Here is a 24482-nt window from a genome sequence, read left to right as displayed (position 1 = left end):
AATCCTAAAATTTGTATGGAATCAGAAAAGACCCCAAATCGCCAAGGAAATGTTGCAAAAGTAAAACAATGCTGGGGGCATCACGTTGCCCGATTTCAAGCTATATTACAAAGCTGTGATCACCAAGACTGCATGGTACTGGCACAAAAACAGACATATAGACCAATGGAACAGAATAGAGAGCCCAGATATGGACCCTCAACTCTATGGTCAAATAATCTTTGACAAAGCAGAAAAAAACATGCAATGGAGAAAAGACAGTCTCTTCAATAAATGGTGCTGGGAAAATTGGACAGCTATATACAGAATGAAACTTGACCATTCTCTTACACCATACACAAAGATAAACTCAAAATGGATGAAAGACCTCAATGTGAGACAGGAATCCATCAAAACCCCATGGAGATGCCTACCTTTGCTGGACTGCCCTTTGCATTAATCACTGAGTTCTCTTTGGATAGGTGAGCCCAGGATCTCTATGAAATTAACTTAGATTTGATGGAAGCTGGTAAAAAAGTAAGGAGAAATTTTTAGGCATTTTCTTTTCTGTTTCTTAATAGCCCAGATCGAGAAGGTTCTTCTTCATTCTGTGGATGGGAGTGGCACAAAAGAGAAAAGAAGGAGGATGGATGTGGGGATGGGACAGGCACTAGTCCATGTCTGTGCAGCTGATACATCCATATGGGTCAAATGATTTCTCAAAACTTAGTTGCATTATTTAATGTGTTCTGGCTACCAGGTGTGAAACAGTCTACCTCACTTGCACTGTCACACTTCAGTGTTTAACTGAAGCCCAGAGAGAAAGACATCTGTAGCATCGGGGTTCTGTGGTGCCTAGGGATGTTAGAAACAATCATTTGAAGAAAATCGTGTCTGAGTATTGGAGAGTCTATCTTGATCGTTGCTTGAGTTTATTATTTTTTTTTAAATCAGATATTCAAAAGGTCTTTCTATTTACAAGTAAATATTTCAAAACCCATTTAGTGAAAAATCATTTGGAACTAAAGTAGGAACCATGTGTCACGTTATAGAGATGTGACCAAAATTCTATTTTTAAAGTTTTGCTCACGAAGAACAAAGCAAAGAAAGAAAGAATTTTTTCCCCTTGCTCTCTTTCAGACATGCGTGTGCACATACACACACTCGCTTATCCATACAGAACACTAGATTCCGTCTCTCTGCGTTATCTTGTATTCATTTCATATTCCTTTCTCAATATCACCGTGAAACTATTTTGTTGTATCGTTTCCATGTGGCTCTTTTGGCATTTTTGCAATTCTAATGCTCACTGCTTATTGCATTACCAAAGAGTGAAGGCAAAGTGGATTTGCATGTGGGGCATTTTAAATTCTAATGTCAGGGGTCATTAGTCTTTTTTTTTCTTTTTCTTTTTCTTTTTCTTTTCTTTCCCCTCTTTGGTTATATCTAGGAGCTTGGCTTTCACATACCAGGGGCAATTTACAAGAAAGCTTTTAAAAGCAACATTTGAGATTTATTTTGCACATTCTCAGAACCTAAAAGGCTAAATGAGAAAGAACCTAAAATAAAGATCATTTCCATATATTTCAATGTTGTGTTGGTTGAATCACTCACATATGTTGGAGGAAGTGGGAATCCCCACATCCTCTTTAGTTCACTTTCAGGCGGAGTGACTGCCCCACACATTCCTCTCGCCCTGATCGGAATGGGAGAATGCCACCAAATGCAACATTTGGGATGCTCCTTCTCCTAGCTTCGGATTGCCATATCTTCTGTATTTTCCTCACACAAGTAGCTTAGTTTTTTCTCTACTTGAGATTAATACTAATGAGATTTATGGATTCACATCAAAGGCAGGTTGCTACCTGTTCCTACTCCACCCCCTTGCCCTGGATGACTATTTCACACTCTCTCTCAGACCTCCAGTGGCTCCTCCTGCTTCTCTACTGTAGGGATGACCTTACCTTGTGTTTTACTGAGAAAAGCTCAGTCAGGATGAAACCCCCACATGTTCTTCCCAGCCTATCTGCAACCAGACCCTGTGCTTCCTTACACGGGATGAACTGCTCCACTCCCACCCATGGCCTTCAGGGGGCCCTGGATCTTCCCCACCCTCACCCCACCCCTTCTCGCTCCTGCAATGATCTGTTCTCATCTGCATCCTTTGGGTTCCTCTCCCTACCAGATAATTCCCAGCAGCATTCAAAGATGCTCTCATGTCTCCACACTGAATAAAAAAGAAAGAAGAAAACCTGCTTAGTTCCTGGCTACCAAGCATTTCTCTGCTCCCCATCGACAATGTAGAACTTCAGAACTGTCTATAGATGTTCTTTCCATCAGACTTCCAACTGCACTACTTCTCAAAGCATGGAGGGGTCACCAGAGGCCCCTTCTTGGCCAAACCCTTTGTTCTACTCCCTGTTCTTTTCTCACTTGATCCATCAACAGCATCACTTCCTCCTTCTTGACATGCTTTCTTTCAGTTGGCTTTGGGACACCACACTCTCCTGGTTTTTCCTGCTACCCTACTGGCCAGTCCTTTTCAGTGTCCTTTGCTGGCTTCCTTCATCTTTCTGACCTGTCCGCCTACAATGCCTCAGGGTTCTGTCCTTTGAACTTGTCTCTTCTCCCTCTCTTCACTCCCCAGATGGTCTCCTTCAGGCTCCTGGCTGTTTCCTGGTGTTTTCCAAATCTCTGTCTCTAGCTCAGACCTCTCGCCTCAACTCCACACTTGGAGTGTGCATCCAATGCCTACTCAGCTTCACTTGGATATCTAAAGGCTCATCAAACATAAATGCTACAGCCCTGGTCCAAGCCACTAGCATCTCTGCCCAAGACTTTTGTCTAAGTGTTTTTTGCCAATCTTTGCCGCCTTATTTATAATGCAGCAGCTAGAAGGATCCTCCTAAGACTAAGTCTATTCCTGTCACCACTCTGCTCAAAATCCTAATGGTTTCTTGGCTTCAAAAATAGCAGTCAGAATTCTCAAAGGGGCTGGTAGCCTTGTCTTGCCTGTCTCTCCAACTGCATAGGCTACCAGCTGTCCTCACCTCGTCTGCTCCAGCCGCATGGGCCTTTTCACTGTGACTCAGAAGTGTCCAGCATTTCTTGCCTCAGCCTCTTGTAGTTTCCTCTCCTGGGTCATGCGTCCCCTGGGTGTGGTCATTGCTCACTTCATCCGTCCTTTTGGTGTCTGCTCAAATATTACCTTTGAAGAAAGGTAATATTCTCTCTTATGGAAATCTCCCACCCTCTATCCTCCGTAACTATTTTTTATGAGCATCTCAGATATTGTTGACTTTTTATTTTCTGACTCTCCTCTAAGGTATAAGCTTCAAGGGGGTAGGTATTTTGATTTGGTCTTTGGTGTGCCCCCAAGTGCCTAATATAATGCCTTGCAAGTAGTAGCACTTAATAAACATTGATTACATAAGTGAAAAATTGAATGAGAACTACAAATCTAAATATTTAAGCAAGAGCTCTTGGTAACTGGCCTGAAATTAAATATTGGTGATGATGAATTCTTATTTTGTTTTCTGAACCCTGACACCCATGCTTTTGACATTTTATTTCTTTGGTCAGTTTATGGTGTTGGTTCTTCTGAAGAAGCAAAGAAGTGCATGATTTCTTGGTAACCCTTTTGGGTTTGTGACCCTTACATCACATACACAGAGCATCAGCAGAACAGAATATTAGTCAAGGATCACAGTAACTGAACTTTCAAAATCAAATCTTGCCTCTCTCTTCCTGTGTCAGTAAGGAACCCAGCAGGAAACAGATGGCATATACAAATTGGGTAATTTGACTAGAGTTCAATAAAGGTACCATTTTCAAAGCACAAGGCCCTGAGTGCAGTGCCCTGAGGCTAGTAGCAGCCTTTTCTGGTACCACCCAAGGCATGGAGAGGAGAGGAGAGGGATGGTGCATGGGAAGGGAAGGGTACTAGAAGCCAGAGGGGGAGCTGTAGGACAGGCCACCTGGCAGAGGCCATTTGACCAACCAGCAGTCTGTGGCTGAGGGATACAGCGGGCCTGTGATAAACCCTGGGGAGGAGCTGAGGGAATAAAGATCCCAACTCCCTCTTCTCCCTTCCTCTAATCTCCAGCTGGAGATTTCCATTGGCCAAATGCAAGTGGAAGTCAGAAGCCAAGGGAAGCCTTGGCTGCAACCTACAGAAGCCAGCCTCTGAGGGAGACAACAGGATAGGAAAGGGTGGAGGGTAGATTGGGAGAGCAAATGGCAGGCATCTAGTAGAACATCCAAGTACTGTCTCCCAGCTGCAGCCTGTTCTCCCATTTCCCCACTAGTCTTCTTGTCCATTCTTCATGCAACAGATGAAGTAAAACCCTGAATCTGTGTGTGTTGGACCCCTGTTGAAGACCCAGTCACTTGACAGCTTTCATTGAGCTTAGAATAAAATCCAGACCCACTCTAGCGGTGTACAAGAGGGACTGAATGTCTCTTACCCCTCTCCCCTCAAATTATACTGTACACCACCATCTTGGCTTGCTGTATCCACTCACAGTGCAGGCTAACCCTTCTTGGCATAAATGAAGCTCATTATCCTCACTGGACCCTCTGCCTGTAACACCCTTTCCTTATCCCCTTATACCGTTGACTCCTTGTCATGAGTTACATCTTATCCTTTAAACATCAACACCTCAGGGAGCCCCCACTCCCCATATAAAGGATGTCTTTTGTTTATTCTTTATCAGGCACCCCAATATTTTCTTCACAACATCTATCAAAAATTGTAAATGGCCCCTCCCTCTCTCCCTCCTTTGCTTCATTGAGTCTGTCTCTAAACAAAGGAAAGCAAGTTTCATTTAGGCATGAGCCTTCTCTGTCTTGTTTGCTGTGTCATCCTCAGAGTTCAAAACTATTTCTGGCCTGGGTGGTTTCTCAATAAATATTTGGTGATTGAGTGAACAATCCATTTCTGCAATAATGAAAAAAAAGGGGGTTACCTCTAAGCCTCTCTTGAATGCATTTGAATTTCCATCTCTCTAGTATCTGCAGGATCTCAAACATATTGGTAAGTGCTTAATACATATTTGAATAAAATACCGTTATTAGCAACAGGGCTGGTTTGCTATGGCTTAGCAGATTGTTTTCTATGGTTGGCGTGCTATGTCTTTAACAAAATTAAGCTAAAAAAATGAACAACACCCCCTCCCTAATCTGTAGCTGCACAGCCTAGCTAATTACCTGCGTTGACCGTCTAGGTGATTTATAGGAAGGTGGCATTAGGTATTGACTAAGCTTGAGCTTTAGAGCTCGAAAGACCTGGCCAAACTGCATTTAAGCCAGTCACTAGCTGGGCAAGACTGTAGACCTTTCTGAGCCTGTTTCCATTTCTACAGAAACTAGGACAATGTAGCCTAATCCCTAGAGCTGTTATGGAGTTACAGGTGATAGAGATCCTCCTCTTTTCTGTGCCCATCACTTGCCCTTCAATACAAAAAGCAGGCTCAGTCTCCCCCTTCTCTCCTTAGGCTGCTGCTTCCTCAGTAGCTTCTCCCCAGTCCATTTTATTAGTCTTGGATCTCATGCCCGTATTCTGGTTATTGGGAATTCTGCTGGAAGGCTTTCCTGTCCGTGCTTCTCTTTATAAAGTTGAATTTGCTCTCTGGTGGAAGCAGCCTGGAGCGCGGTTGTGCCTGTGACAAATGACACACCCATCAGGCTTTTCAGCCGGCATCATATTTGCCAGACAAATGTAGACAGCACTTTCATGCAGCGAAGCACTTTGTTAGTACTTTGAGCCTCTGAGGGACAATTTGAGTTGGAAAAAAAAGGCATTGAAACCTTGTACAATACTCACCCCATTACACAAGGAAAACCAAGTAAGTTTATCTGACAAAAAGGTATGGGTACGCTTTTGATAAAAGAAGTGCAAGCCACAGGGCGCTCTTGCTTCTCAACAGAGAGACAAGATGCCTGGAAGTTTTATCTTTTGTTTATTTCTTTTTAGTTAAGTTTAACTAATATGCTTTGAATGCGTTTTCTGTGCCAGGCACTTTTTCTTTACTGCTTTCGATGAATTTAGAACTATTAAGATTGTAAAGTAAAAAATATTTCGGTGCAAGCAGCTCTTGCTAAGATCTGACCAAAGAATGGGATATTTTATTGGCAGTTTGGAAATTCATTGGTACTATATGTGCAATCTGGCAAAATTAAATTGCTAATACATGAAATGATTGCCTGGAGTCTGGTTCCTTAAGAGATTCACATCAGTTCCACTCAAACCTATATATTTAGCTTGTACTCTTGATATATGCTGAATAAAATAGGTAAGGGTATACTCCCTGCCTTCCTGAGCCTTGCTGTCAGGCTCAGTGTTCCTTAACTCTTTTGATCGATGTCCTTCTTTTTTTTTTTTTTTTTTTAAGATTTATTTATTTACTTGAGAGAGAGAGACAGCATGAGTGGGAGGGTCATAGGGAGAGAGAGAATCTCAAGCTGACTCCCCGCTGAGCAGGGAGCCCAATGGGGGATCCTGAGATCACGAGCTCAGCCAAAACCAAGAGTCAGACGCTTAACCAACTGAGCCACCCAGGCACCCTGACCAATGTCCATCTTTTTGAAATATCAATACCTTAGGTCCTCCTTATACATTATTTGAAACTTAAAATAAGCCGAAGTTGAAGACTGGTAGGCAAAGCCCTGTTTTATTTTCAGGTTATATGTGCCACACATTTATCTGCGTCTTTCTGAGACATACTGATCTAACTGGTGGTATGAGACACACATATACACCACACCCATTTACAAGTGTGTCATGGACCCTTAAGCTTCACGTGTTCAGTAGCAACTGGAGGATACAAATTCGTGGTTTCATGGGTCTAACGCAGGTCACACAGTTGCTGTTGTCTTAACTTTCTTAATTGAGCCCACATTTAAAATTGGGATATTTCACATAAAATGCAGATATTTGGCTTCTGTTAAGACACCAGAAGATGGACTGGCAGTGGGCCTGCATTCCCATATGGCAGCAGCAGGCTGGGGCTGACTGGCTGCTACCCCTTCAGGCGGGGCTTTGCTTTCTGGTGGCCATGTCTCCTTGGCTCAGCGTGGAAGGCTTACGTCTGAAACATGGCTTCCTTCGTGCAAATAATGCCCCCATCTTCTAGAAGACTCAAGTTTGTGAACTCTGGTGGAGTCCAGGGAGGGGAGGGAGGTTGAAGGATTTTCATCTACAGGGTAGATGGAACTTGAGATACTGGTAGGATTTATATAGCTGAAGAAGTGTGCGTGTGTGGGAGGGGGTTATTCCAGGCAAGAAACTAACTTTGATGCTGAATGCCACAGTGGGTGTGATGGTTTGTGAGATTTACTCCCAGTAGTTTTTCTCTAATAATATTTAAATCGCTTAAGGAGGCAGATGACTTACTTTTTTTTTTTTTTTTTAATGAAAGCAGATCTAAGGTTAAAATTCTTCCTTCCTTGCAGGCTTGCAATCTGATATGCTTTCTTGAGAGGAAAGAAAAGGGAGAAGGTATAGCTAGCTAAGAGCTAGGAATTGGGCATAGCTAAGGCTGCAATAATGGGTGACTGTCAGGCTTATGATTTCACCAATTAAAATTGTGTGTGTGTATGTCGTGAGTGGTATGTGTGTGTGTGTGTGTATGTGTGTGTAGAACATCTGTACCACTACAGCAAGCATTAGGTTTGTCTGAGAAGATACGGCTAAAAAATGCCATTCATTGTATATCTCCCAAAAGATGGTAGTTGAGCCAGTACTTTCTTTTTTTTCTTCAAGATTATTTATTTATTTGACAGAGAGAGAGAGAGAGAGAGAACATAAGTACGGGGAGCAGGAAAGGGAGAAGCAGGCTCCCTGCTGAGCAGGGAGCCCGATGTGGGACTCGATCCCACGACCCTGGGATCATGACCTGAGCCGGAGGCAGTCGCTTAACCAGTTGAGCCACCCAGGTGCCCTGAGCCAGTACTTTCTCTACAAAAGCAAGAGGGCCTAGAAAAAGAGTAAGAGATGGTGAGTTTGACCAAGATGCCTTCAAGGGAAGGAGTTCTGTCATCAGTGATACTCAGTATCTTGCTCTATTCCCAGACCAACCTCTCCTTATGCTTGGGATTTTCCTGGCTAACATCACCCTTAAGATGATGTCTCCAAAAAGCTACTTTGGGGATAAAATTACATCTATGAGTCGTAACATCTTTACATTTGAAGACTTGTTCCTACTTTTCAGTGTAACTAACCTTTGCCCTTCAGGCAGAGGACTGAGGAAGGGGGCAGAGTGAGTAGGGTTTGTCATGTTTTGTTTTGATATTGTTGGGGAATTTCAAATGGAGATGTTTTATTTTTCTGGCAAGGTCAGATCCCTTGTATAGTTGACTGTTTCCTTGGTCTTCAGAAGGCCCGTCATAAGGATTTATTTGTGTTAAATTGAAAACAGATCTCCTCCCAAAGGAAAGCCCCTTTTATTGATCCTGACCTTTTCCTTTTGCTGGTAAAGACTTGTTGAGTTGCCTTTTAAACAACTGGAAATCACTGTGTTTCTTTCTCTTACAATCTTTCATTTACCCTGTTCAGAGGCCTTCCATTCTGAAAAATAAATTTCCTATGGAAATCGTAAAAAAGCACTACTCAGGGAAGAGTTAGGAATATAGAACACTCTTAACAAATCACCAGTGTGGCTTGTGAGGGGCAGTTCACCACCTGATTTCCCCTGCCTTGCCTGCTTTTAACTCGCCTCTCCTCCATTATTTCCATCTGTAGCTTGTGAGGTCCCACAAGAAGTACTTTAGAACTTTATTTCATCTAGTGGTGACCTGAGAAAACTTGAAGCACTGAATTGGGATTATATTAGCTGGAAGAATCAAGAAATTAATTTCCATCAAGAGAAGAACGGCATGTCTGGCCAAACAATATTGTTTAATGTAATAGAACTCCCAAATGAAATTGGGGAGCGGATCTTTCCCTAACCTGGGGGATGTGAGATTATTGAATTCTGGATTCCTGTATAAATTAACATCTGAACGAATGGGTCTGCCCCTCCTCCCCCCCCCCCCCCCCCAGCCATTCTCTCGTTTTTTCTGTGCCTTCTGCTTGGGAGTGTTTCTGTCCCCCACCAGGGGGCCACATGTCTTCAGCCAGCTCTGTCAGGGAATAAAAGAATTAATGGATCAGAACTTAATCCATAACTCCCTAACTCTGAGGCTTTATTTTTTTTAATAGTTCATAAACTTCTTATTTTCCTTTTTAGCCTAGATTTCCTCTGTGGTGAAAGAGAGAGTTTTGCCAGCCTTTGGCTCTGCCTCATAAAAACTCGTTAAAGGACAATGAATGCTAGGTTGTGAGACTGCCTGTAATTCACCCTCATATAATATTCCAGAACTATCCCAGAGTTTGTGTCTGAATTTGTTCTAATAAAAAGAACCCCGGGGTCAAGAACACAACTCCTTCCAGATGGATTAATTTGTACATTCTTAAAGAGCTAGAAGGCCAATGGATATTGCTTCTCTTATAGCTGTCACAAATAATATTATTGGGAGCATGACAGAAGCCTAACAGGATACACGGAGATCTCTATTTTGACATTTTTAAAGTGACATAGGAGGGTTTGTAATTTTTCCGAATAACTAAATTAAGTGTCTGTCTTTCTGAATTAAACTCTCTGCGGGCTCTGTTGTGTCATCTTTTGCCCTCCTCTGGGTGACAGAATTGGGAGATAAATCAGTAACTGATTTCTCAGAGGGAAGTTTTGAGAAACATGTTTTATAGGTCATGCATGCCCTCCACAAGCTTTCTAACCACCAACAGGCACAAATGGGGGGATTTTGAAACAGTGGCTGTCAGGTGGTGAAAGCTCCAAGAGTGGAATTTATCCAGAGCTGTGGGTCTGAAGAGTTTGCAAGGTCAAAGGCAAAAAAGTAGCGCTTGTTGAGAACCTGGAGTGGGATCTCACAGGTTACCACTGAGATGTCCTTTCCATCAGAGAAAGGCTGGGAAGCCCCATCTGAACCCAGGCTCCTTCTGCTTTTCACTCTTCACTCACAGCCCCCTCTAAGGGCACAAAGGCCTCAGTTTAATGTACGTCCGATGAGAAATCCAGTGCAGGGCTGATTCCCTTCCGGGATTTCACATTTATCTGCTGGGGTAAGTACAAAATCAAAACATGGTGTATAATTTGTGTGATTTCTTCCCGAAGTATACTTTTTCTTTTCTGAAGGGAAATATTCATTGCCTAATGCATTTTTCCCCCCAAAGTGAGAAAGGCTTTTCCCCCTCCTTGATTATTGATATGTCTTTAGGATAAACTAAAGAAAAGAGTTGGATTCACCTGAAATTTAAATACTCAGAGGTATTTACATTTTGTAAATTTCTTTCCAAATGTCTCTCTATGCATGAATATAGAAACATATTCACTTTTATGTAATATGTATGCTATTCCACATGTAATTCTGTAAACTAGTTTTTTGTTTTGTTTTGTTTTTTGTTTTTTTGACCTAATATCCTCTTTCTAGGTTGATAAATGTGCATCGACATCATCATTTTAAAAGGCTGCACTGTATTCCATTTTATAAGTATACCACATTTATTTAGCCAATCCCCTGTTGATGGACATTAAGATTATTTCTGATTTTTCAGTATTACAAAGAACAATAGAATAAATGTCCTCATACATACATCTTTATGGACTTGACAAGTCGTTCTCTTGAGATATAATTCTAGAAATGACATTTTTATATAAAATATAACATTAAAAATTTTATGAAACTTGCTTCCATTCCTTTTGGGATGGAAACATCACCAACTCTGAGTAGTGTACATCTAAAGCTGTCAGCCTAAAAGATACAGAAAAATGGTTCATTGTGATTTCTGCTTAAATTTCTTTGGTTAATAATAAGATTGAACATTTTCCCATTGACCATTTCTATTTCTTTTTTTGTGAATTACCTGTTCATATTTTTGCCTGTTTTTTGTTAGGCTTTTGCATTTTCTTATTTTGCTTGCAATAGCTTTCTGTACATTCTGGATTTATGGGATTCTCGTGTAGCATCTGGACACCAGGAGCTTGTCAAGGAGAGCTGCTTGGCTGGCGGACTCTGTTCCCAGGAGCGAAGTGGGAAGAAGACCCTGTAGTTAGGCCATTCAGGGCTACCTCAGTTTCCCCCAGATGTCAAGGCAGCACAAAATAGTGGTCCTTAATTTTAGGCCTTATACTACAACTATCTCTGAGCGATGAGGCCCCAGATTTAGTGGCTTCTTCTCAGTCCTCGCTGTCTTTGACTGAGTTCATCCTCTTCATTCCAGAAAATTCTTTCCCTCCACTGGCCTCCTTACCATAGCCCTTGTTCAGGGAGGCAGCATGGCATGAGTGAGATGCTCCCTGAGTCTGACAAACATGATTATGATCCCACCTCTGTCTCTTTCTAGCTGTATGGCCTTGGGCAAGACATATTACTTCTCAGCCCCTGTTTTTATTAAAATAAGATAGTAACTACCTCATGGAATAACATGTAAAGAGTTCCTGGCATTGTGTCTGGTTCATATTGAGCATTTAGACTTTAATTCTTTTGTACTTTTTACTTGTTCATCTGCAGATTCCTGCCATCTAAATGTGATTGTTAACTGAGATTTGTTGCATTGCCTTCCAACGCTCTTCCTCTGTTCCTCAGCCCTCGAAGGGAAAGCCAGCTACATTTCCTATGGCTTCTGTTTGCAGTTGGAGGCAAATAACTCCCAAGTTCCATATCTTACACTCATTGCTCTCTGGTTTCCTGGGCCCACATTTCTAGCTGTTTTTTAAGAGATTCTTCCCTGTAGTGTCTTATTTAGCATGTTTTTAAAAAAATTTTTTTAGATTTATTTATTTATTTTAGAGAGAGAGAGAGGAGGGGAGGGACAAAGGGAGAGACAGGAACCCAAGCAGACTCTGTGCTTAGTGGAGCTGGATGCAGGGCTCAATCTCACGACCCCGAGATCATAAGCCTGAGCTCATGACCCTGAAGATCACCACCTGAGCCAAAACCAAGAGTCGGATGCTTAACCGACTGAGCCACCCAGGCGCCCCTTAGTGAGCATGTTTAAAAATATTCTCCTCAAACCAGTACCTTCTCCTGGCTGGCTTTGTCATTAGTGTCCCTGTATCTTGGCTTAATATTCTTTTTTTTTTTTTTAAGATTTTATTTATTTGACACAGAGAGAGCGACAGCGAGAGAGGGAACACAAGCAGGGGGAGTGGGAGAAGCAGGCTTCCCGCAGAGCAGGGAGCCCGATGCGGGGCTCGATCCCAGGACCCTGGGATCATGACCTGAGCTGTAGGCAGATGCTTAACGACTGAGCCACCCAGGTGCCCCTTGGCTTAATATTCTTAAATCACTTTTCGTTGCTTTCTCTTTCAGACCCACAGAAACTCAGCTGTCAAGCACTGTTGGTTTCTTCTCTCAGTTTGCTTGCATCTCTCATTTCCACTCCAAGAAATCAGTGCCTTTCGTGTTAGAAAGTCGCATGTTGAGTTGGTTTCCGTCTCTTGTCTTCCCGGTCCAGTCTATGCCCACCCCTTATTGTCTCAAAAGTTCCTCTCCGATCATGTTTCCTCTACTGTAACGCCACCAGCAGCTCCCCAGCCTGACACGCAGGGTCCCTGCAATGAAGTCACAGCTCACTTCCCAGCATCAGGGTCTCCAGCGTCCCTACGTTCCATCAGCTTCATCTTTCCAAAAAAATTTTAGTCCCCAGCCCACATGTTGCCCCGATGTGCCTTTGTGTATTTGTCTATGTTTTCATAGGTGGGATACCCACCTTCCCATTCTCAGAGTTTTGAAATCTTGTATTCAGAATTCAAATCCTGTTTTTTGCTGGCTACCAGCTATGTGACCTTGAAAAATCACTTAGCCTCTCTGGCAGTTGGGTTCCTTATTTGTCAATGTGGATACAGTGAACATGCCGCAGGACTGTTGATGACAGCGACTAATATAGTGCCCATGACACAGACACTCATGGGATTGTAATCACTGCTGTGGCTCTTACCATCCCAGACTGAAGTCATCTGTTTTCTCTGAATGCTGATTTTCGTACTCTCAAGGCACTAGTTTTATATTGCCTTGTGCTGTGTTCTACTTCAAATGGTTGTGGCTTTGCTAACTGTACTGAAAGTTCCTTCAAGTTGGGCATTGAGTATAGTATTTCTTTATTCATTTGCCGGAGATTGTTGGGCATTTTGTATGTATCTCATGGTGAGCTAGAAGCAGGGAAGACAAGAATGACAAAGACTTAGTCCCTGCCATCAAAAAGCTTGCACACCATCTAATTATCATCAATGCTACCTCCATGTGGTTGAGATAAGCCCAGGGAGAACCCGGAGCGGGGGCATCTGACTCAGCTCAGAATCCAGGATGGTGTTCTGAGGAGGTAACATCTGAGCTGAGGAAGGGTGGTAGGAATTAGCCAGGAGCAGCTGGGGAGGGCAGTGCTACAGGATGAGTGAGGGAGAGCATTCAGTGCAGAAAGCAGTGTGTTTACAGACACAGAGGGGAAGCAGAATGGGGTCTTTGGTGAACTGCCTGAACAACATGGCTGTGGTCTTGGTTTTGAAGGAGAGCTAGCAGGAGATAAAACCAGGCAGGTAAGCAAAGGCTAGATCATGAGGAGTTTTTCAATCCCTTCTACCCGAAGAGTAGTTCCTGGTACAGCGCCTGCATCTGGTAGGTTCAGTGGATATGTTTCTGGCCTTTCTGACGAGTAGATGCACGTGATTTAGTCTCAGAGTGTTTACGGTCAAGGAAACCCAGTTCGGCAAGAGAACAGAGATTCAAAATTGCTCTCCTTCATAGTTTCTAAGAAATATAAGACTTCAGGGACACCTGGGTGGCTCAGTCGGTTAAGCGTCTGCCTTCAACTCAGCTCATTATCCCAGAGCCTTGGGATTGAGTCCCGCATCGGGCTTCCTGCTCAGCGGGGAGCCTGCTTCTCCCTCTGCCTGCTACTCCCCCCTGCTTGTGCTCTCCCTCTCTCTGACAAATAAATAAATAAATAAATCTTAAAAAAAAAAAGAAATATAAGACTTCAGGCCACATTTATAAACAAACGAACAACCTTCTGCTCCTATGCACTTCCATATCTTTCATTACACTGATGTCTCTTCTTTCTTAAAAGTAAAACCAAACCAGAAAACGTTCTCTCCCCCACCAGCTGAGCCGCTTTGTCCCTCCTCTTCCCCTTTTCATGTTCCCTCAGACTCTGTAGTGCTGGCTGGACTTAACCTCTCCCCAACTCCCCTCTCCCTGTTTGTCCCCCTCTCCATTTCTACAGAAGTCTAGAGAAACTGACTGGCAGAAACGGAGCTCTCCTCAGGTGACCATAGGTTAAGAATGATTGTCCAAACACCTGTGAGGAATGAATGAGCCATTCTGTGGAAGAACCAGGGGCCTCTGTGGCCACTCCTGGAGCCCTGCGTGTGGTGAGTTGAGCCTACCTCAGAAACTCACTTTTTCATTTTAAAAAAGAAATTTGTTCATTCAGGATTGTGTTTTCTGCCTCTTTCCCCTACCCTTTCATTATTTCTCCCAAACCTTGAATCATAAACTTCTAGAAAGCACTGTGAATAATTTATATCCTTTTATTACTCATTGCTTAACTCCCTTTGGGGGAAATGAAGAGAAACATTTGTCTTTTGCTGTTTACTGTCCCGTGGACTGAAACCATGTAAGCTGCAGGCAATAGTAAAGATTTATGACCATGGGAGCTGTCATTATGGAACAGTTGATTGACCCATAGTTTTGATTAATCAAAATATTTTTTTTTAAATCAGGAGTGCGAATGACACTAGAATGGAAATTCAACATTTTACCCACTTCCACTGAAACCTACTTGTTATCTATCATCTTTCTATTCAGTGCTCAATGGTGAGCATTTTCTTCCCTGCCTATTTAATTGGTTTTCCCATGGAGTCTTTCTCAGAATTTGTAAATTCAAATAGAGAGCTATGATGACTCTGAGTGCAGAGTGATACCCGGCTGCGGGGGACATGGGAACATAGACATGCTCGGGTTCTGTTTGCTTTGGTCTTTCTAAATGTCTTTACTCAGCTTCACAGAACCAGAGATTACAGTTAGGTCCGGTCTTGGGCCATTGAGATGCCTCTGGCACATTGGGTTGATCCCTCAGCAGATCTTGTTAGAATGGGTCAACTTCACTCCATCAAGTCTGGTACCATACCATCCAAGACAAAATTGCTATCTCACCAAAACTTCTGTAGTCTAGCAGAGCTGGACTAACTGGCCTACCCTTGACCCACTCTGCACGCCCTCTACCCAAATCTATTTTTTTCAAAGCATAAATATGATTGCATCAACTACTACCACTACTCTCTGCTTGAACACCTCTAAATGGCTTCCCATTGCTCAAAATGCTTGAAGTGGTTCAAAAGGCCTTGCATGGTCTCCACTAACACTCTGTCCTTATCACTCAGTCCCTTGGATTCTCCATTCCAATCACACTGGCCTTGACTTAGTCCCTATATTCATTCTGCTCAGTCTCCTACAGGGCTTTTGCACATCTGGTTCCTTTTGCACATCAGCTCAAGTGTTTTTACTTCTGAGATACTTTCTCTGCCTCTCTTCTCCCTAGCTGAACTATTTCTTTGTTATAGATCCTCTGGCACTAACTACCTCTCTTTATACAACTTTCAGAGGGCAGTTATATTTGTGAGGTCTTTGATTAAGATCTGCCTCCCCTGGGGTTCTTTGAGGGCCAGGCCCATCTTTGTTCTGACTCACTTTGGTATCACCATCACCTAGCATGATGCCTCATTCTTAGGAAGTGCTCAGTAATGTGTACTGCATGGCTGGATGAATAAATGAACTTGAGTATAGGTTTCATCAGATCACGGGCTTTACCTTGTCTTTGAGGAATGCATCTAGTTGACAAGAAATCCAGATGCATCTCCACTGTAACAGCCAAGAGTTAAAATGTACTCAGATGCGGGAAAGCTAGAAGCAGCCTGTAGTAGCCAACTGCTTCCATTTCTTTCTGTTTAAAATGTGGGATGCCGTTGATGATAATAGTTTTGGGTGGACATAAGAACAGTCTCTCTGGGGCTCCCGGGAGGTTTTTCTATTGTTACCGGGTTTATAGCTATAGGACATATATTTTTCTCTCCTGTTTCCTTGTTTTTCAGAGATTGTCATGCATTCCCTATTAAAATGAAATTGTGGATGCTTATTAGCAAGTTGTGTACAAAGGAGTTTTGGTTGTTTCACTGACCCATCCTAGTTAATTTGCCCCCTTGTCTTGATCTATGCTCCCAGGAAACGGAAATAATTCACTCGGGCAGAGGGATGCAACTCTTGGGCATATCGTGGGGTTTTTTTTTTTTTTTTTTTTCTGAATATTACCTCCTTTATCCAAGGGAGAGAAGTAAATGGTCTCAACAAGGAAAATGCATGTTTTGAGTCTGGAGGCTGCCAGGGAAGGCAGGAGAGGAGAATTTTGCCGGGCACTGAAAGAGTAGCTTTCCTGGTCTCAGGTTGGAACATGTGTCCATGTCTCTGGGCAGATTTGGTTTAAGACCAGAACAAATAGCTCCCCTTCTATGGGTTCTGACCTCTGGGGTGAAAAAAAGGAACTAAGCCAGCCCAACTGCAACTGCTGGGGAAGTCATTGTTCTCTCCAGCCTTCTGGGAGCCCCAAATAATTAGCTGTGCAAAGAGCAAGTTGGAAGCAAAATTCCCCTCTAGGGTTTTCCGTGTCCAGCCAAACAAAGCGAGCTGAGCTGAAGACAAATAAGGCCCATGACAGAGAGTGAGTGCCAAGTCTCCTTCCTCCTTACTTGCTTCTGTTCTGGTTCTCCCGATCTGAGTCCTCAGCTTCCTTGTTGCTCATAATTGCCCCCGGGCCTTCATCATGTGTAGCTGGAGGGAGTTTTCTCTTAATATGGAAGCCAGTGGGCCATTCTTTTGGGACTTGGGAGGGCTCTGGAGGAGCAGGTTGGCCTGTGGAGAGAGATCTCATGTCCTCCCCATTTTTCTGCTGTTTTCAGAAAGAAGCCAGAAGTCTGGACTTTTGTGTGAAGTCACCCAATTTAGTATTTTGCTACATGTTTTGTTTTGCTTATAAAAAATGTGCAGGCCAAACACACACACAGACACACACACACACACACACACACTTTTGTACCTTTAAGCTAGACCATGAACTTCACAGAGGTGCAGATTGTATCTATGCCATTTGCGTGACCTGTATCCCCAGGGCTTAGCCCGATGCAAGCTCGTTATCTCTTGACTGACATCCATAGGACACTCATACTTGCTGATATTCCCTTGATAGTCATAACAATAATAAAATACAACAATGATAGTATTAACTTTTTAATTGAACACGTGTGAAGGACTTCCATAAAATTTAATCTGCACCATGACCTTAGAAGCTACATATCTTCTTGTTCCAAATAGAGACAGAAGTCCAGAGCCTGAAAGAGGTGACCAAGCCAGTTGCTCAGCTAAAGAGTGGATTCTGCTCCAGGCTTCACTGCCTCCAAAGCCAGTATTTATAAATCTGCTACTACCCTGCCTCCAACTCTGCTCTGCTGGGGCTGGCCAGAGGGAGTCAGTCTGCCCTTCCAAAGAGGACCCCCCAAGCGTGGTGTTCTGGTGGACTGTCTTCATGCTTAGCTTGCAGGGCAGCCATTTGAAAAGGTGGATATGGTAGGAGGGCATCCTTTTACTTCTGCACAGCATTTTTTCTCTCCTCTCGCCTGAGCTGTGAAACTCTTCCTGCTTTCCCATTGCCATTTCTTTTTTTTCTTTTTTTTTATTCTTAATGTTAATCCCCATACATTACATCATTAGTTTTAGATGAAGTGTTCCATGATTCATTGTTTGTGCATAACACCCAGTGCTCCATGCAGAATGTGCCTCCTCAATACCCATCACCAGGCTAACCCATCCTCCCACCCCCCTCCCATTGCCATTTCTTTATGGGGAATTACCTGCAGGGGATTTTGATTAGCTGTGGCTGTCATGGTATCCCATTGTTTCATATCTGGAAGTGATACGAAGCAGTCTATATTTGGGCATTTTTCTAGGATTCGGGCACTCTGAGTTTAGGTACTTACAGTCGTTGTTTGGCTTCCCTAACTAAAAGCAAGATGGTGACTCATCATCAGCTTAGGATACTGTTAACCCGGGGCTTCTAACAGCAGATGACTGTGTGATAGCCTGCTGGCCACAGAACACATTTTTCTTGTGGTGTAGATACTTTGCTGCAGGTATTGAAGTGTTAAAGCCTTAGTCTATGAGAGACACAAAAGCCTGACGAATTTTATGAGGTGGGGTAGTTCTCTACAATAGCTACCATTTGATGGGCTCCCATATGTTAATGATTTCAGCTACTGGGGAATCCTTTTAATCAGGAGAAAGGAGCAATGGGAATGAAGAATATAGGCCTTCAGAAAAACCAAATTACATGCTCATGACCTGCTTTCTACGTGAACTACTTCTTACTGTCCCTTTTTTTTTCAGGCATCATACATCTTGGTTTGACTCCCTCTTACTCTTTGGTAAATTGTTGTCTAAAAGAGGAGGGTTTTGCAAATTGGACCATTGGTTTTGAGAAGTGGAAAGCAGCTTTTTAAGGAAATCCATAGTAATCATGATCATAGCTCCACTTACTGAGGCATCATTTAAGGGTTTTGTGCTCATCCCCTCTGTTAGTCTTCCCCCAAACTTTGGGAGATGGGGAGTCTCACTTTCAGTTGTACAGATGAGAAAACAGGCTCAGAGAAGCAAAGTGACTTGCTTGAAGGCACACAGCTGTAATGCCTGGCTCTTCTTTCCAGTACCATTTGTGCATCAGAATATCTTTTAAATAATGCAGCCTCTTGGGCCACAAGCTTGTGCCTTATATCTCAGCCAGGGGAGACCCTAGGATCTATATTTTTCAAAAGTTCCTGGGTCACCGTAATGTATGATTAAGACTTGGAAAATATTGCCATATATTTCACCATGGATAACCCCCACATCTTTTGAAATAAAGTACAGGTTTAGTTTGGAGATTTCAGATTTCCATCCCTTTCAAGTCAGCCATCCCCACTTCTGCCTTAGCAGCTCCAGGAAAGACTTCTCAGAGGAGATCACATTTTGCTAGGTGCTAATTTATGGATAAAAGGGGAAGAAGGGAGGGCATTGAGGCAACGTGATCTACAGGTAGAAGTCACAGAGCTGCCAGCAGATTGAAGTGCCTGGGGACTGTTACGAGGTCAGTATGCCTGGACAGATGGTGACAGATGTACCATACATGTTATCAGCTGAGTCCAAGTGGAGACGGTCTTGGGAGGTCCCCCTGGCAATACAGCAGAATTGGCTTCAGCCGTGGAGCACAGAATGCTCATCTCATTGGCCAGTTTCCTTGGCAGCCTGCTTCAGAGCCTCCTTAGCTGCATGCTTCTGCCTGACCACTGCCTGGAAGATGATCAGGCAGGGTGCTGACAGCTCAGATAGGGTTCCTGTCTACAAACGCCTTAAACTCAATTATCAGTTTCAGAATCAGGATCAGAAATGACAGTGGATAGAAAACAACTTGGCACAACACAGTAGGTGCTGAAGCAGACGTTTGAGGTGAAATTAGGAACTCTTTAGCTATTTTGAGGAGTCGGCTATAAACTGGAAGTCTTTTCCCTGAGCGTGCTCCTGTAAAAACATGTGGATTCCTTTTTTTTTTTTTTAAAGATTTTATTTATTTATTTGAGACAGAGAATGAGAGACAGAGAGCATGAGAGGGAGGAGGGTCAGAGGGAGAAGCAGACTCCCCGCCGAGCAGGGAGCCCGATGTGGGACTCGATCCCGGGACTCCAGGATCATGACCTGAGCTGAAGGCAGTCGCTCAACCAACTGAGCCACCCAGGCGCCCAAAACATGTGGATTCTTGACCAAGGAGGTTTGTTCACCTTCTGTGGGAAAGTAGGTGTCTTTGATAATTTAGACCCAACAACTAAGTCTTTCTTTACCAATTCCAGGCTATCAAATAAATATGTCCAAGGAGTTCCTTCTGGAAAAATATTGATTAGATGTTCCAGTCTTCACTGAAGTGGTGAGTGTGAGGAGTCTTGTACGGTGGTAAATAAGATGAGAGGGCCCCACAGTCAGGAGCCATTAGCCATGCTAATGTTTTGAATCCTCTCCTTGTTGCCTCAAGATGCCATGAATTACATATAACTCCTAGGAGGTGGCTGATGGATACCAAACTCATCAACATCACCCTGAATGGCTATTTTAAGCACTGTTTCTATTCAGTTTCTAGGGTACTGAGGGCTTGAATTGCCTTACGTTCCATTTACATGTTGTTAAAGAAAAGCCAAGCCTGACAGTAGTGAAAGAGGTAAAAAGAAAACAAAACAAAGATTTTATTCTGGAACCATTGCAATAGGGGAAAAGAAACCTCAGTGCAGAACCAGGTTCAATGCTGAAGGAAGTGTGGACAAGTGGGGATTTATAGTCAAGGAGCAGAGTAGGGTCTGTGGTAGGGAAATTCCTAAGAGGGTAGGGTAAGTCTTACCAAACTGACCTAACAGGATTCTTGCCGAAGGTAAGCCAGGGGGATCAGGTAGCAAGGGTGAGGGATGAGGAATTTGGTCAGATATCCAGAGTGATTAGATCTTGAGAGTGGATTTTTTTTTTTTTTCTAAACTAACTTAGCAAGATTCTTGCTTCACCTGGCCTATGAAGACCCCACAAAGAGCCAAGGTTGAAGCCTAGGGGGATTAGAGGAGCCAGACCAAAGTTTATTCAGGGAGAGAGTCTTTGTCATACAGAAGATGGTCCTTATTCTCTCAGAATGTGTGTTGTGGGATAAGCACTTGTTTAGAAAAGGGCCACCTGGGTGGCTCAGTTGGTTAAGCTTCCGGCTCTTGATTTCGGCTCAGGTCATGATCTCAGGGTGGTGGGATCAAGCCCTACATAGGGCTCCATGCTCTGCAGAGAGCCTGCTTGAGATTCTCTCTCTCCCTCTGCTCCTCCCTGCCCCCCTTACCCCCTACTTGCCCTCAAGTGCTCAAGTGCACGCTCTCTCTCTCTCTCTCAAATATATAAAAATAAATCTTTAAGGAAAAAAAAGAAAAACAATCATGGGGGAAGGGGAGAAATGGGGAGTTTTAGTTTAAGAAGACTGGAGTTCTGGAGATGGATAGTTCTAGGGTGATGATAGTTGCATGGCAATGTGACTGCATTTAATGCCACCGATCTGTACACTTAGAAATGGTTAAAATAGGAAATTCTATGTTCTGTGTATTTTACTGCAATAAAAAAAGGACAATCAATCTATGATAAAATAGAGGCAATAACATCAATAACAATGATAACAACTATAGTTCTCCCCATTTCGGCTTTGTGGTGGGTGCCATGCTAACCACTTTGCAATGATCATCTCCTTTTCATGGAAGAGGACTTGAGGATTGGAGGGGTTAATGAGTTTCCAGGGGTCACACAGCAAGTAAGTGGCAGTCTCATCCTAGAACTCTCGATCTTGGCTTAGGCTCACGCTAAACCACCTCATAAGATGGTCCTTTCAGTCTGAGGCCCCCCACCTACCAATAAACAACTGCAGTAAACAAATAAAAGGAGTCAAAATGACCAAAAATTTACCTTATCAAATGACAGCAACTCTGGTATATGCACAGATCTTTTAACAGCAAAGAAGTATGCTCTGACTTCTTGCCTGCCTTTACAGTTCAACTGTCTAATTACATAAAAGGATATTCTATTATTTATTAGAAAGATGGTTAGGTGAACATTACCCTTCTCTTTGACCAGAGAAGAACATTCCCCTTGTTTCTTTGACTGCGAAGTGCCACCTTTCACCTAGACTCTGAGCTCCTCAGATGCCAGAACAGCCTCTTTTCATGTATCCCTCTACTTGGCCCATTATAGGTGCTGAGTAAAATTTTTGTTGAGATGAGCTTCCGGCGAGTGATGTTGAAGGGGCCAGTGTAAGCTTTCCTAATGATTAGGCAGTATGCTATGGTTGTATGGTGCATTAATAGCTCCTGGAATCTAAAATTCTGGAAGATACATTAGAGTTGATTTTCAAATGGGAGCGATTTTGTTCCCCAGCCACAGGTGGCAATGTCTGGAGACTTTTTAGTTGTCATAACTGGGAGGGGCTGTGTGCTACTCCTAGCTCGTCAGGAGAGGCCGGGAATGCTGGAGACATCTTCACATATATACCACGCCAAAAGATGCTGCTTTGGCATAAGGATTATTTTGATGTAACTATTTTGAGAAACTGCAGACACAGGAGAAGCTCTGGAAACAGAATAGAAGTTAAGTTTTGTAAAGGAGATTTACATTAGATAGGGGGTTCATACCAGGAAGAGAGCTATTGCCCGAGGCTTATCTGCATGTTCACCAAACCTCTCCTCTCCGTACCTTCTGTGGTGTGTTCTTCACTATGAAACCCCAGACTTCTATACCTCTCCTCAGCTCTGGATATAGGCCTCAATCATCTGGCTTTTGAGTTTCTTTGTGGGGCTCCCATAAGTATATATGTAATTAACATTTTTTTCTTTTTCTGTTAACCTGTCTTATATCAATTCCATTCTTAGACCAGCCACAGAACCTAGATAGAGAGAAGGAAACATTTTTTCTCTACTACACATCCTGCAATGTGTAGGACAATCCCCCACAACAAAGAATTATCTGGCCCTAAAAGTCAATGGTGCCGAGGTTGAAAGACTCTGCTGTAGGGATTTTATTCACTCATTCCTTCACGCATACATTCATTTCACAGGTGTTTATGATCCGACTCCACCCTCTGATTGAAAGTTGAGCAAGCCTGTTTGTTCGAGATCACACAGCTAGAGGATATAGATCTAGCACCTGAACTAGAGTCTCAGGGAGAGATCTTCCTATGCATGAAAGTGGCCTCTCACAGCCTATTACTGATTCAAATGCCATCTTTGTGGTCACGGTGAGCAGGCCCTGCTGAGACCGATAGGACTTTGAGCCTGTGCCTGGTGCCTGGAACTGATGGAAAGGGCAGTGATCTAAGACAGCTCATTCAGGCTGCTGAAAGCCCCTGGGCTCGGGCTCCCTGGGCACTTGCTGATTCTGTGGAGGCAGGGACCGTTTCCTGGGCTTCCTGGGTAGGCCACACTCTATTGCGGGGCCAGTCCCTCTTCACTGAGCTGGAACACTATCTCAGCCACCCTGTTTTCACAGTGCCTCTAGAAACCATTATTATGGACTTTGTCGAAAGAATTATCATGTTCACGCAGCTCTGTATTTGCAGTAGGCTTAGGACTCTTTTCAGATTTGAGCACTAGCGGTCTTTAATGCGATCTGCTTTTCAACACACATCACATGGTCTCCCGCTCCCTTTCCTCTCCCGGCCTGACTCCTTGCTGCCCTCTGATTGTGGTCTGTCTCAGTGTGCAGAGAACCTGCAGCTGAGCATTAACAGGTGCTGTATAATTCTCAAGATGGTAGAGTTGATGGATTTTAATCAGGTGAGTGCAGTTTAATGCAAATGCTCCTTTAGCTGAGGGTCATAAACTGGGCTACTCAATATTATGGTCCCAAATATTAGTTCAGTGCTCATGGCTTACATAAATGGCTTTCCTTTGGGGTTAGGTTAGGGGAAAATCAATAACAAGCAGCTGGAAATGTGGAAAGGGACTGTGTACTTACACTCCATCCTGATGTACCCCTGCTCCCACCCAGCACTGCCTTGCGCTTACCTTTTTTTTTTTTTATAGCTCGCTTTTTTTTTCTTTTGTCACATTTAGGGCTTTACAGTGGTATGAAAAGCCACCCTGGCTCCTCCGTCCATTAAATGGGAAATGCATATGAGCAAATAGAAGAATTACATCATATAATACAGCTGAAATACAATGTTATCATCTTCCCACTCTGAGCATTTCTCAGGATGGTTTATGTCCCAGCACTTAATCATTTGCTATTGTTGGTGTACCAACACAATGCTATTAGCAACACAGAAGTCTCAGGCTTTCTGTTTAGATTGTCTTCATGTAGGCTAGCCAGAATTTAGATATTTGTAAACGGAATTCAGACAGTGGCCTTTCTTCACAATATAAAATTCAGATAAGTGTAACCGGTCATGGCCTAACTCTTGTTTATTAATTAAGGCTTTATAATACGGCACCATTTTTGGAAGCTGTGGATTATGCAAAGAGGAATACTAATTACATTCTGCATTTTCTGTAATAATGGGGCAGCGTTTTGGACAATGCAGTTTATCCAGACAATGCATCCAGCTCATAATGTAGTTTATTAACAAGGAGGCTCTGAATGTTTTATGGGAGACTGATACAGCCAGGAAAGGGTGACATAAATAATATTCCTGGCCAGGCTGGGGCAATGGCAACATGTTGCCTGCTGTTAACCTCAAGAGGTCTCCAAATAGCTTTTATGTGTGCTTGCTCTATATTTGTTGACCATTTCTTGATACAAAGGAAGCCAAGTGACCCGAGAAAATCTATTTGGTAATTTCATTTTCCTAGTCTCTTAACATTTCCTGAAGCTTT

The 24482-nt window shown here is 43.1% G+C and overlaps 1 protein-coding gene across 3 annotated transcripts in view; it reads left to right on the top strand.

The window, feature by feature from the left end:
- FHIT (fragile histidine triad diadenosine triphosphatase) overlaps positions 1-24482 on the top strand; it is a 1147690-nt gene that overhangs the window by 389392 nt on the left and 733816 nt on the right. The gene's annotated exons all lie outside the window — the stretch shown is intronic.

This window comes from Leptonychotes weddellii, chromosome 1, assembly GCF_054177405.1.
Source record: "Leptonychotes weddellii isolate Sample4059 chromosome 1, ASM5417740v2, whole genome shotgun sequence".
NCBI lineage: Eukaryota > Metazoa > Chordata > Mammalia > Carnivora > Phocidae > Leptonychotes > Leptonychotes weddellii.
Note: the sequence above shows the minus strand (reverse complement) of the source record. Positions and strands in the feature narration are given on the sequence as shown.